The sequence below is a fragment of the Aotus nancymaae genome, unplaced genomic scaffold (genome assembly GCF_030222135.1).
Source record: "Aotus nancymaae isolate 86718 unplaced genomic scaffold, 86718_ANA_hifiasm-v0.15.2.pri h1tg000021l, whole genome shotgun sequence".
Lineage (NCBI taxonomy): Eukaryota > Metazoa > Chordata > Mammalia > Primates > Aotidae > Aotus > Aotus nancymaae.
In genome coordinates, this window is record NW_026988433.1 from 16,910,284 (window position 1) to 16,925,092 (window position 14,809).

General features: G+C 35.8%; 1 protein-coding gene across 2 annotated transcripts in view; it reads left to right on the plus strand.

The window, feature by feature from the left end:
* The window catches only part of MED13L (mediator complex subunit 13L), a 309,405-nt gene that overhangs the window by 40,528 nt on the left and 254,068 nt on the right, over positions 1 to 14,809 (plus strand). The window lies entirely within an intron of this gene.

The following is a 14,809-nucleotide window of genomic DNA, read 5'->3' on the forward strand; positions in this document are numbered from 1 at the left end:
TACTTGATGTTTTTAGTATTTTTTAAAGGAAGGAGTAAAACTAACTTTAATGTATGTTTGAGCCTCTATTCTAAAGCTTTTACATTTGCCTAAAGGATTTCCTGCCAACTTTTGCTTGACACTTTGCTGGTTTTTCTTGGCAGCCATTTTTTATCTGTGATATCTCCTGCCACAGCAGCCAGAGGGCGGTAAACCACAATGGACTAATTGAGCTGTTTACTTTATGGTCCATTTGTCTGTTCAGCTCAAACCTTTATCCTGATATTTCTTAGGATATTTGGCTTATAAATGTAAGAACACATTCTGGGTTAGACTGCTTGCTTAGCTTGGGTAATCAGCAAAATCCCAGAACTGATGTTCATCTCAAGCCTGTTTTATGTAGTTAGCAGTTAACTCAGGTAAAATTAGTTTCTGAACATCTAGATTCTGTTTATCAGAATTTTAAAAATAAGATGTCACCTAGAAGATAATTATGTTTTTGTTTTTCAATTAAAATATGAACATATTTTTACTCTTTAAAATTTTTTTCCCCATGTAGTAGAGAGGTATTAAAGCTTTTTAAAAAAATGACTTTCTTATTTTTCTGATTGTTTCTGTCATCTTCCTTTCCCCATATTTATTAATCTCTTACATTTTAGCTTATTGGTCTGCTCTTTGTTAGTGTGATACATATCATATTGTAATGACGAGGAAACCAAACCCAGCTGCTAATTAGGCTTGTCTAGTTGATATATAGAATAAAATTATTTATGCCAACAAAGAAAATTGTCAGTGTTCTTAGAAATAGCTTTATTAAATTATTATGTAATTTCTTATGGGCTTTGTTACTGAGTTAACAAAAAGGGGTATTAAATTTTGGTATAGTTGTTTTAGATTGCATGTGTAGATTAATGTCTTAAGTATTTTTTGGTAAAGAGTTAAGCAAAGATGGAATTATTTTTAGATTTAAAAAAATTACAGAAACACTATGCTTAAATTAGAAAGTTAGGAAAACATAGAATCATCATATGAAGAGAACAAAGAAATAAAAATCCTGAAGTCTGAAAGAGTTTTGGATGTTTTATGTACAAATGAAATTGGTACCATACAGTTTTTCTAATTTTCTAATTAAATGCAATATTGTGAATACTTTCTCTTGGGAATGATTTCTTTTGAGTTTGAAAATGGTATAAGCTGTTTATATTTTGTATTCTACCAGGAAACTATTTATAGTAACAGAATAATTGTAACTTCATTGAGTGCATCTGCTCTTTTTAATCTGTTGAATTTTGAGCAAGTTTTTAGATCCATTTATATCAAGTGTCCATTTTTGTAGGTAGAAATACTTGAAAAAGGTTATATATGGTTCAACTTAATTACAGAAAATATCTAGCCTTAATTAGAAAAATGAGTGGCATAAAGACAACTTTGTTTCACATAAGGGGAAATACGATAGCAGTCATGAAAAACTGAAGGATACAAAGGGAATATTTTAATTGGTAGCCATACAGAGTGAGGGTATTTTAGAATCTCTTTCATTCTCTGATATATTTGGGTTATTTTATTTTGGGTGAAATAAATTGTAGGCTGGGCATGGTGGCTCATGCCGGTAATGCCAACACTTTGGGAGGCCGAGTCGGGGTTGGCTGATTGAGGCTAGGAGTTCGAGACCAGCCTGGCCAGCATGGTGAAACCCTGCGTTTACAAAAAGTACAAAAAAAAAAAATTAGCCAGGTGTGGTGACATGCGTCTGTAATCCCACTACTTGGGTGGCTGAGACTGGAGGATCACTTGAGCCCAGGAGTTGAAGGTTGCAGTGAGCAGAGATCATGCCACTGCACTCAGCCTGGGCAACAGAGTGAGAACCTGTCTCAAAAAATAAATAGTTAATAGCAGAATCCTGTTAGCAGGCTTTAATGTTAAGCATGACATTACCATTATTTGTAATATTTTTTTAATACAGACATTTTACTGTTTCTTAAATTGCTTTTTAGTTATGTCATTTGGCATTTCCCTTTGTCTTCATAGTATACTCCAAATAGCATACTGCTAAGAAACTTCACAGGAAGATATAATACCAAAACAACCATCTTGCATTTAAATATATAGAGTATCTCATAAAATAAAAATAATCCTACAGGGTACACACACAAGTTAGTTTTATGATATTGTCCTTTTTGTTTAATTGCTTGAAATATCTGTGAAATAGCCTGAGAAGACTATAACATATTTATAGTCTGTCCTTGTCACTTGGATAAACACTTTAAGGCTCTTGTCTGGGGAATTGTTGTTAATATGTATGATGTAGTGATTCAGAGCATGGGCTCTGGATTGCTTGGGTTTGAATGCTTGCATGGTCACTAGCTGTGTCTTCTTGGTCATTAGTTAAACTGTGCCTCAGTTTCCTTACTGTGAATTAAGTTAGAGGTTAAGAAAAATTAAAAGTACTTAGGCAGCTAAGCAGTACTTAGCAGTTAATCTGCAATTGTAGCTATTGCTACCGCTACTGTGCAAAGACCTACAGGCTGCGAATGAATTGTGGCAAGAACAGGTTGCCTGGGGCTTAGGGTAGGAGTGAAATAGTCTCTACTCTAAAAGGCTGAGTTAGGTGGGTCATAGTGTGGAGTATGCAGAAGCAAGGATAAGAAATTTGGACTTAATTTGACAGATTTTGAGGAATTAAAGGTTTCTGATCAGGAAAGGTACAATTAGGAAGATTAATTTAGTAATATACAGGATTACTATGTAGAGGGAAACCATAATATTGTGACTTTTAAAATTCTAAACTGGAATATGAACTTAAATATTCTGTTTAGTTCAGGATACAGATTTACTTAAAATACTAATGATTATATACTATAGTTCATATTAATGGTCTTTAACAGTTTTATTATACCTTTGCTGTTTTGGCTTGACTAAGATCTACATTTTAATTTAAGTTTTAGAGGTTAGTACAGTGTGCTAAATTGACTTCTAATTTACCAAACAAATACTTTTTTTTGAGATGTTGCCCAGGCTAGAGTGCAGTGGCATTATCTGGGCTCACTGCAACCTCCGCCTTCCGGTTCAAGTGATTCTCCTGCCTCAACCCTCCTGAGTAGCTTAGATTGTAGGTGTGCACTACCACGCCCGGCTAATTTTTATATTTTTAATAGAGTCGGGGTTTCACCCTGTTGGCCAGGCTGATCTCAAACTCCCCACCTCAAGAGATCTGCCCGCCTTGGTCTCCCAAAGTGCTGGGATTACAGGCATGAGCCACTGTGCCTGGTAACAAATACTTTTTAAATAAACACAATCTTATAGCCAATTCACTGCCTGTTAGTTAGTGGTGGGAGAGACATGCAATCTGGAAACCCCAAAATAGTACAAAGAGCAAGCACAGACCTCTAAGAACTGCAGATTGCTTGCCCCGAAGCTTTACAAATCTCTGGTCCAGAAGGAGAAGTGTCACATTCAGCCTAGTATGTGCTTAAGAGAGTTTGTTGAATCAATGACTGAAACCTATTTTATGAGGTTCTAATGTAGTGCAGTATTGCACTCCCACAAGATTGACTTATAATTCATTTGTGAAAATTTTTAATGATTTCATAATGCGAGAAGATTGAAACCTAGTTAAAATAAGGCATTATTATTTCTGGTTTTAATTTCCAAGAGGGTAGAAATAGCCAATTTATTTTGTATATTTTCTACCAAAAATATTTAGCACTAAATATGCACTGTCTACAATTTTAAAATTAATGTTGTCCTTTTTTTTTGATTATTATAGGCAAATATAAATTACAACAAGAATACATCTGTACAGCTCTAAAAATGATCATCCCTATAACAGTATCTGAAGTCTTGTGAATTGGCTTTATTGTCTGTACAGGGGTAGATTGGCAGTTATTACACTTTGTTGTGTATTTACAGACATAAATATTGCTTTTTCTATTTTTAAGAGTGCTGCCACCTATACCAGGAGGTGTGGGTGATTGTAAAAAACATTAGACAAAAGAGAGCCTGGAAAAATTGATCTGTTTTCTGATAGTGACTAAATTGTAAGATAATTTAAGACACTAGTACTATTATTAATTGAGCTGATTGCAAGTGGGCATTTTGTAAGGGTATGAGAAGTGCACATTTTGTGGGGTGTGGGAAGGCTGAGTTTTTTCAGTTTTATAATCTGTATGTATAGATTACAGTCTGCAATTCCAAATGTGGGACTTTGTTTAGATAACTCCAAGCAAGAACCTAACTTCGCCATTCCTTCTAGCTTTTTATTTTTAAATAAATATATTTACACACATATATGCATATGCCTCTTTTTCCATCTAAACTATTTGAAAGCAGTTTTCAGAATTCATGGACCTTTGCCCCTAAATACTTCAGCATTTAAGCCCCATGAGAATGTGAAACACTTTCTTACATAACCAGAGCACTTTTGTCATATTCAAGAAATTTAATATTGATGTGATTAACTGATCTAATATTCAGTCCATATTCAAATTTCCCAATTGCCCCAGTAGTACCTTTTATAGTTTTCTCTCTCTCTCATCCAGAATGCAATCAGGATCACACATTTTTAGATAGCTTGTTTCCTCTCACTTACAATATTTCCGAAGTTGTCTTGGGGATCAATGATATTATTGTTATTTGAAGGGAGCAGTTTAGTTGTCCTGTAAATGTTCCACATTTTGAATTTGTCTAATTGTTTCCTTACAATTAGAGTCAGAATAAATATTTTTGTCAAGAATATATTAGGTGATGTTGTGTACTTTCCATGGCATCACATCGGAAGCACGTCATGTCAGTTTGTCTCGATATTGATGGTACTGAGCTTGATCACTTGATGAAGGTAGTATCTGCCAGATTTCTCCAGTGTAAAGATATCCTTTCCTTTTGTAATTGTTAAGTAAATTTGGGGTGAAACTTTGAGAGTGCGTGAATATCTCTTTCCTCAAAAGAGCCTGATTTTGAGCCTGTTTAAACCAACTGAAAACTTCCTGAATCACCTCCTTTATAAAAGCAGTGGAGATCAGATGAAGACTGCATTCTTAAGTCACAGCCGAGTTCAAGGGGAGAAGAGAAGAAAAATATTGAAGATCTAGCAAAGGCAAATTATGATGGCAGTGTCACACTCTAAAAATGAATAGCCCTGTTGCTTAGCATACCTTAAAAGAGAAGTATTGACACTGAATTATCTACAATCATAGACAATAAAATATGTAGGAATATATTACTGTGTATCTTAGAGCCTGTGAACTTTCAATTGATTTTTGGTGATTTCTGCTTATCTTTAACTAAATGGTAAAAATAATCAGTATTGTACGTGAATTTATTATCAGTCGAAATTTAAAAATTCTTTCTGGAAAAATAATGACTCTTTTCAAATTGACAGGAATGAAATTATCTCTAGGTAAAATGTCACTCATTTTGAGAACTTCTCCCAAGAAGAAAATCTGATCTTTGACTTATTTTCACTCTGTTTTTATACCTTTTTTTTTTTCTTTAGTGGTGTTGAATTTGTGAGTCATTGAAATTAATCCCTGACTGAAGTGGAAAATAGTTTTTACAGTATTTGGATTTATTTATTTTTTAAGTATAGAATTCTGGTGATTTTGAAAACTTGATTGATACCATTCTGCAGCAGCATTGTAGATTTGAAGTATTTTATGTATCAACATTAGCTTCACAGTTAATCTTTGAGATTGGTATTACAGTGTACCTGAAAAGTAAGTTTCACTTGACTTTTTTTGTTGTTGTTGTTGAGACAGAGTCTCACTTTGTCGCCCAGGGTGGAGTGCAGTGGTGAGATCTCAGCTCATGGCAGCTTCCAATTTCCTGGTTCAGATGGTTCTCCTGCCTCAGCCTCATGAGTAGCTGGGACTATAGGTGCTAATTTTTTGTAGGTTTGTTTTTGAATTGGGCTGCATGTTAGCCAGGCTGGTCTCAAACTCCTGACCTCAAGTGATCCACCTGCCTTGGACTCCCAAGGTGCTGGAATTACAGGCGTGAGCTACTGTGCCTAGCTACTTTACCTTTCATATTTGTCATTATTTTGTAGATAATAGTGAAAATACATCTGTATTTCATGAGAAACAAGTACTTTCAGGAAAAACACATCTGGTAGTAAATGGTAGCTAGGTCTAAGTAATTTATGAAGTATACTTTTATTTTTCTTGGATCTAAATTATTCAAGTCTTGATGTAATTTCCTGATTCTTTTAATAATTTTATCACTATTCTCTTTTTCTGTTTTTTTTGAAAGAATGAGTTTGCCAAAGCTATGAAGTACGTTTTTCATTGTGTGATGATTATCTGAATGATTCTAGTGCATACTTATTAAATACTAGATTTAATATGTGATTATATACTTGAAAGAAAAAAATAACATACTTATTAAGACTTTGGTAAATAATACATTCATATTATAAAATTCTGGTAAGATCATAATCTCTATTCTTTTTTTGTGTAGAATCTAATAATCTATTCTTTCAGATGAAGAATAGAAAAAGATCTAATGAATTAGATACCATTATTAAGGTAAATATGCTTGAAATTGAGAGAACAAGCTGAAGTCTAACTTTTAAGTGTAAGTAAAATCGATGCAACTTACTGAACCATATAATTAGTTTTTTTCTATGAAAAATGAGACATGTATACTGAGATTGTGGTGAAATAGCATGTAAAGGGCTTACGTTTTAATGATATGACAATTAAACAATTGGTAAAAATATTATAATTTGCAGTTTGTTAGTAAGTATAGGTATTATGGCCTAATGTGTTGCATTGATGTGAAATCACCTACTTATATAAAGTAAACCTGAGTAAAATCCCCTTAAATGAGATATTAGAGTCATCATTGGAACAAATAGGGTTGAAAATTGTCTTAACACTAGATTACCTGTTAATTGGTATATTATATTCTTTTTTAAAATGTGAGTAATTTTTATGACTACATTGTGACTGGGTCTTTAGTCTAACATTTTTAAGCGTAGCCATGTTTGATTCCCCCCTCACCTTGAGCATATTTTATTTGAAAAGCTTGTACCTCATAGAAAACCTTAAGATAGAAGAGGTTGTTGTGGCTTGGTGCAATGGCTCATGCCTGTAATCCCAGCACTTTGGGAGGCTAGGGTCAGAGGATCTCAAGCCCAGAAGTTTGAGAACAGCTTGGACAACATAGTGAGTTCTCATCTCTATTAAAAAAATGTAAAAAAGAGATTGTACATTAAGATGGCATAGTGATACAGTTAAAGGTTTTTTTGTTTTTTTTTTTTTTTTTTTTGCTTAGTAAAATATTTTCTTAATTTTAGCTCTTGATCAGGGAGGCTGATATAAGAATATGAATGTGGAAAATTGAAGAAAAAGTTTAAATATTGGTAGAATTTAGGACCTAAATAATTCAAGAAAGAATTACGTATTAGAACATTAAAATTGAATGGAGTAGAGCTATGTATTTATAGAGAATAACACCTTTTGCCTGTAAGCAAATCACTGCTGAAATGTATAAATGGCATTAGGTTGGTGGTACTGTTTACAGTATTCTATATAGGAGATGAAATAAAAATTCCCTAAAATAAAACTAGAGTTTTCTTGGGAAGGAGGAAGTAGGGAATGGGTCTCGGTGGATCATGAATGAGTATCCTCTTCTGCAGTGGGACACTGTCTCTGCAGAAAAGAAAACCATTAGTTGGGCATGGTGGTGTTCACCTTGTAGTTTCAGCTACTTGAGAGGCTAAGGCGGGAGGATCACTTGAGCCCAAGAGTTCAAGGTTACAGTGAGCTATGATTGTGCCACTGCACTCCAGCCTGAGTGATGGAGTGAGACCCTCTCTCTAGAAAGCAAAAAAAGAAAACCTGTTGTTTAGTGTAGCCACCTTGATTAATGATCTTAGCAAGGTTCTACATGGAGAAGTTGCATCTTCTCTGTCAGCACTTGCTGCTTCCCCTTGTGCCTTTATGTAATGGAGATGGCTTCTTTCCTTAATCCTCGTGAACCAACCTCTGCTACCTCCCAGTTTTGCTTCCACACCTCTCTCAGACTTGGTAGAATTGAAGAGAGTTTGTGCCTTGTTCTGGGTTAGGCTTTGACTTAAGGGAATATTGTGGCTGGTGTGATCTTTCAGACCACTCAAACGTCCATATCAGCAATAAGCCTGTTTCACTTTCTTATCACTCATGTGTTCGCTGGAGTAGCAGTTGTAATTTCCTTCAAGTTTTTTTTTTTTTTTTGCATTCACAGCTTGGCTTCTTGGCACAAGAGCACTAGCTTTCAGCCTGTCTTGGCGTTCGACTTGACTTCTTCACTAAGCTTAATTATTTCTCGCTTTTGATACAAAGTAAGAGATAGGCAGTTCTTCCTTTTCACTTGAACATTTAGAGGCCATTGAAGGGTTATTAATTGGCCTAATTTCAATATTGTTTATTAGCAAATAGGCCTGAGGAGAATAAGAGAGATGGGGAACAGCCAGTCCTCAGGCAGTCAACACATAAAACAGTGAACAATTGGTTCAGTTTGCTGTTTTACATGGGTGTGGTTTGTGGTGCCCCTGAACAATATAATAGTAACATCAAAGGTCACTGAGCACAGATCCACCATAACAGATATTATAATAATGAAAATGTTTGAAATATTGCAAGAATTACCAAAATGTGACACAGACACAAGAATTGAGCCCATGCTTTTTGGAAACTGGCGTTGATAGGCTTGCTCAACACAGGGTTGATACACACTTTAAATCTGTAAGAAATGCAGTATCTGCAAAGCGAAATAATGTGAGGTGCAATAAAGTGAGATATTCCTGTATCTTACTGAGGTAGTTGATAAGCTAGTTTTGCATATCTGCTATCATTAGAGGTCTTTTTTTCTCCTTTACTTTTTCTTTGTATAGGTCTGTTGTCATAGCCCAAATATTGAAAAATCAGAGATACATAGCAAAAGACTGGGAAAACTATTGGTGAAGCAGGAGGCTACCATTGAGTTGTTTTATGGTCTCTGGATCTGCTTAAAGTATAGTAGACTAAACTAATGTATAGATCTCTGTGTTTAACTTCTGTGAATAATTGTTTGAAAAAGAAAAGTAATTACAGATGGTTTTCATTTGGTATTTTTTTTTTTTTTTTGAGACGGAGTTTCGCTCTTGTTACCTAGGCTGGAATGCAATGGCACGATCTCAGCTCACCGCAACCTCCGCCTCCTGGGTTCAGGCAATTCTCCTGCCTCAGCCTCCTGAGTAGCTGGGATTGCAGGCACTCACCACCGTACCCAGCTAATTTTTTGTGTTTCTAGTAGAGACGGGGTTTCACCATGTTGACCAGGATGGTCTCGATCTCTTGACCTCGTGATCCACCCGCCTCGGCCTCCCAAAGTGCTGGGATTACAGGCGTGAGCCACTGCACCCGGCTCATTTGGTATTGTTTTATGATGCTTGAGCAAATGGAAATTAAAACTTGATATGCTCAGCCATAAATATTAGTAGGGCTAAGATTTTTTTTTTTTTTTTTTTTGAGACGGGATCTCACTCTGTTGCCCAGGCTGGAGTGCAGTGGCTCTTCACAGGCGCGATCCCACTACTGATCAGCACGGGAGTTTTGACCTGCTCCGTTTCCTACCTGGGCCGGTTCACCCCTCCTTAGGCAACCTAAGGTTGCCATGTTGATGCTAAACTTAGCATGGACACCCGATCGGCATAGCGCACTACAGCCCAGAACTCCCGGGCTCAAGCGATCCTCCCACCTCAGCCTCCTGAGTAGCTGGGACTACAGGCACGTGTCACCACGCCCGGCTAGGGCTAAGATACTTCAAAAAATACCTTAATGGTAGAAATAACATAAATTTTTTTCCTCCTGAAAAATCCAGACAGTGTAGAAATCTGTTCTCTTTTTTCTTTTTTTTTCTTTTTGAGATGGAGTCTCACTCTTTCACTTAGGCTGCAGTGTGGTGGTGCCATCTCAGCTCACTGCAACCTCCGCCTCCAGAGTTCAGGCAGTCCCCCTACCTCAGCCTCCCGAGTAGCTGGGATTCTGGTACGTGCCACCACACCCACCTAATTTTTGTATTTTTAGTAAAGATGGGGTTTCACCACGTTGGCCAGGCTGGTCTTGAACTCCTGACCTCAAGCAATCTGCCTGCCTTGGCCTCCCAAAGTGCTGGGATTATATGGGAAATGTGAGCCACCGCTGCTGGCCGAAATCTCTCCTAAGTACTACAACATCATGAAATTGGATTCTGTTGCTTTAAGCATTTTGTGACTGAGCTGCTGTCCTGATGCTACCTGAAGAGATTCTCACAGAATATCATTATGGCTAGTAAGTGTTCCATAATTTTCTTTAAGCTCCATCTATGTAAATATTTTTGAACAATTTTCCACAAGTACAGGGCCACATACCTATTTCTTATAAACCCGACGCTGATAAAATGCACTCTGTATAATTGGGTCTTGTTTTGATCCTGGCACTTTCATATTAGGATTTGGCAGTGAGTTCAACAGAATAAGCATTATCCTCTTGAGGCCCATCTAGGATTGAACTAAAGGGCTTCGACAATATCCACATGATCATACAATTAGTTCTCTCTCTCTTTTTTTTGTGCTGCTGATAGTGTAACTGAATATGAGCTGGTTGCCAGGGTATTGTGGTGGAATAACACCCTGCAGTTTGTGGTTAATCATGCAGCAGAACTGGCTTGATTCAAAAAAAAAGAAGAATGAGATAAAAATTAAGTAAAGATGAAGTGGCTGTGTGTTGAAAAAGATTTTATGTATACAATGGTAAAGGGAAGGTTAGAGTGTTCATAAATCTGTCATTATTAGTCTTTTTCTCATATTTATATAATGTCGTATGCAAAATATTTTCCTTTTTAAAAATTACTTTTATTTTTGACTTTGCTAGCACTTGGGGGAGGTAAGACTTTTTGCCAGTCTTGAAGAATTACTTTCTGACACAAAAGAAAATAAGTAATTATTTGTGGAAAGACTGCTTGAATAAGGGAAGTGTGAACCTATTCAACATGAGGTCTCTTCATTTAGATTGTTTTATTTTTCACAGGTAATTTTGAACTTGTTTAAATGTAAGCTGTTTTGGTGTTTGCTATTTTTAATTTACTTTGAAATATATTTAGTTTAAAGGAGAAAAATTTAGATACTCTCAGTTAAATTTCAGGTACTATATTTTTAACTTATCTTAAAAGTAGCCTAGTAGATATTTATAATGAAAAGGGTGTCTGCCTTGGCATCCTTGGACAAATTACATACAACTCTGATTGTTTAGGGAAGAAATAACTTTTGTTGACGCTGACTCCTATTATGGAAACATTTGTCATGCCATTTATTGGTTTCATGAAGAGTATAACAAAGAGGGCCTCTTGATTTGAGTAGCAAAGGTGAGTGGGGGCAATTATCCTCATTGCTGTGGTAAAGGCTTTTTTAACTAGAACTCAGCTGGAGCCCTCAGACAGATTTAAAAGTACCCCCTCATCCCCAGTAAGCACATATCATTTTACAAAAAAAAAAAAAAAGGTTAAATGACTTGAATATAGCAATATCAGTGATTAGTCCCAATATACACAGATATCTATTTGGTTCCTAGTATGGTTCATACAATGTGCTAACCTAGCATATAGCAAAAACACTTTAATGGGATGTCCTGGGATCAGTACTGATTCAGCTCAATTGCCCACACATTTAAAATTATAGTATTATGTAATAACAATCAATGGTGTGTGAGAGGATGCTTTAAAAGCATTCTCTGAGCTTTATAAATGTAAGGTGTGCTGGGCTTGGTGGCCCACGCCTGTAATCTCAGCACTTTTGGAGGCTGAGGTGGGAGGACTGCTTGAGGCCAGAGGAGCTCAGGTATTGGAGACCTGGGCAACATGGTGAAGCCTCATCTCTACAAAAAAATAAAAAAATTAGCTGGACATGGTGGCATGTGGCTGTAGTCCCAGCTACTTGGGAAGCTGATGTGGGAGGATCAGCTGGGCTTAGGTCAAGGCTGCAGTGAGCCAAGATTGTGCCACTGCACTCCAGCCTGGGTGACAGATTGAGATCCTGTCTCAAAAACAACAACAACAACAAACCAACAACAAACCCTAAAAGGTTAGGTGTTACCATTGTTAAATGATCTTTTATATTTAGAATTACCACCATTTATTTGAGCCTGTATTATCTTGGGTTGTTACGCAGAATACAGAAATGAATCAGAAACATTTTTGCATTTCAGGAGCTGAGAAACTAGTAGAAGAGAAGGTAGTGCCTGGTACATATTTGTTGAATAAATCAATGAACAGATTTAATGACTATAATAGAAGTTTGTGTAAATATTATCAGTCTAGCAGCACTGCATGCTAGGAAGCCTTCCCGGTATCCTGTAACACATAGGAAAACATGATGACGTGATGTTGTTATACTGTTTTAAGTAAGGAGAGTATGTGGCCACATTTGAAATATTTTCTTGATGCATTGAGTTCTTTTTTAAGTGCATATTAAAAATACATTGATACGATTTTCTTCTTTTTGCAGTATCTTATTTTTTATCTTATTTTTTTGAGATGGAGTTTCGCTCTTGTCACTCAGACTTGAGTGCAAAGGTGCAGTCTTGGCTCACTGCAACTTCTGTTTCCTGAGTTCAGGTGATTCTCCTGCCTCAGCCTCTTGAGTAGCTGGGACTACAGACATGCACCACCATGTTCAGCTAATTTTGTGTTTTTGGTAAAGATGGTGTTTCACCATGTTGCCAGGCTGGTCTCAGGTGATCTCCTGACCTCAGGTGATCTGCCCACCTCAGCCTCCCAAAGTGCCGGGATTACAGGCACGAGCTACTGTGCCTGGCCTGTAGTATCTTATTTTATAGTCTCTAGTTGAATTTCTTAAATGGAAATTTAAAAAGTTTTATTTAAAATTGAATAGTATTTAGATAGCAAGTAGTTTGAGCATTTGGCCAAAATCATATTTTGTAATTGTTTCATAGAACAGAGGGCTGTGGAAGAGTACTGTCTATTGGGTTATAGTTTCTAATGATATTTGTGTGTCAGAATCCTTATAGATACATTAACTTATAAATACATCATGGGTTGAATGACATTGACTGTCTTACATACGTTATAAATTACCAGTTCAACACTAGAGTTGATATTTGCTGCATGGCAATGACAGGTAATGTTGCTTAGCTGAGGCTCTCTCTGAGAAAGTCCTGAATGTTTTACTGTAGAATCAAACTGACGTAGCTTTCATTGAGCTTTCTATCTTTCATTCTGCAATCCTCACTTAATTACTAGTTTCTTTAAGTGTCATGGCAACAGACTACATGATAAAATGAGATTGTATGATTTAGGCAAACATTTTCGATGAAATCTTTAAGTGTTAGTGTACATATTTTGTTCAGTTGTTATCAAAATAGCCTTTGGGTTACATCTCCTTTCTAAATATTTAAGATAGCAAGTTAGTACCTTGCAAATTGTGTGATTTGAAAGTGGCATTTTTCAAAGATTATTAACAAGGTTAATCTGTCTCCTCCAACGATGCTTGCAAACACACACACATACCTGGAGTTGCTTGAATTCCCTCTATTAGTTGAAATTTTGGTTTGACAACACGTGAAATGCTGCTATGTTTCCCAGAAGATGCTCAAAGAGTACTTGTTATCATTAGCCAGGAACCATCTCTCATTCTCTTTTTCTGTTTGTGACCTTAGCTCAGCTGGCATTTGGTGGCAGTATAGGTCATGGATTTTGGATTACTCCCTCTATTCACCCTCACATGTCCAAAATGGAACAGAGGCCAGGAAGAAATAAATCTATCATTCTTTTGTTATCCTTCACCTTTGGAGAGGTAGAGGTCATAGGATTAAGTGTAGAAAGTAAAAATAACGAATTGAGCATTCATACCATGCTACTTCCTGTGACACACATCATTGTAGACAAGACATTTAAATTTGCTTGTCTTTAGTCTGTACTATGGAAATTACATCTTTATTTTATGATGCAACGTGAAGGATATATGAAAAGCAGATAGATTTAACTGTTGTGTAATTGCATTTTATAGTCATATTTTTAAATGAACTCTACTGTCAAAATATTTAAATCTTCAAGATTTTAGATGCTAAATAAGGATATAATTTTACTTTTCATAGTTTTGGTCATACTTTCTACCTGTATAAAATTTGAATTGTTTTCTACCTGGCATTGTCAAATAATCTTAATTATATATAGGCATTGGATGTTTTAAAATAATGGTTTTTTATGACTGACTACTTTCTGCCTTTGGCTTTGCAAGAATGATTATAATATTTGTGCCCTTGCTTCTGATGGGGAGTTGAATAAAAAAATTATTTTTCATATTATTTTAAATAGGGATTGTGATCTAATCCCTTGAAAATTAGCTTGATGTCTCTGAATTATCAGTTGATCAGAGTTTTAAAACTTTTTATTAGTATCAGAAACAGAATAAGTAAGAGTATTTGATTAACAAAGATTATTGTTCCAAATTCATGCTGCATGATTGATAAACCTATTTCCTTTTCCACATTTGATTTTTCATTTGTAGAATAATTTTTATTTGTGCTTTTTGTGCCTAATTTTATAGTACCAATAAACTGGAAATGAATGAAGGTTCAAAAGAGTTATATATGGAAAATTGGGAACCACAAAAGGAATCAGATATTTATGGTTTAGTTCATATGTACTAGGCATTGTGGTAGGTGCTTGATGATCAATTTTGCAGTGTAAAGTAGTTTTGGATTTATTCTTTCTTTCTGAATCTTAACTTAAATGATTTACAGGGAAAAATTCAGTACTACCGATTTTTTTTTTTTTTTTTTTTTTGAGACAGTGTCTTACCCTCTTAGCCAAGCTG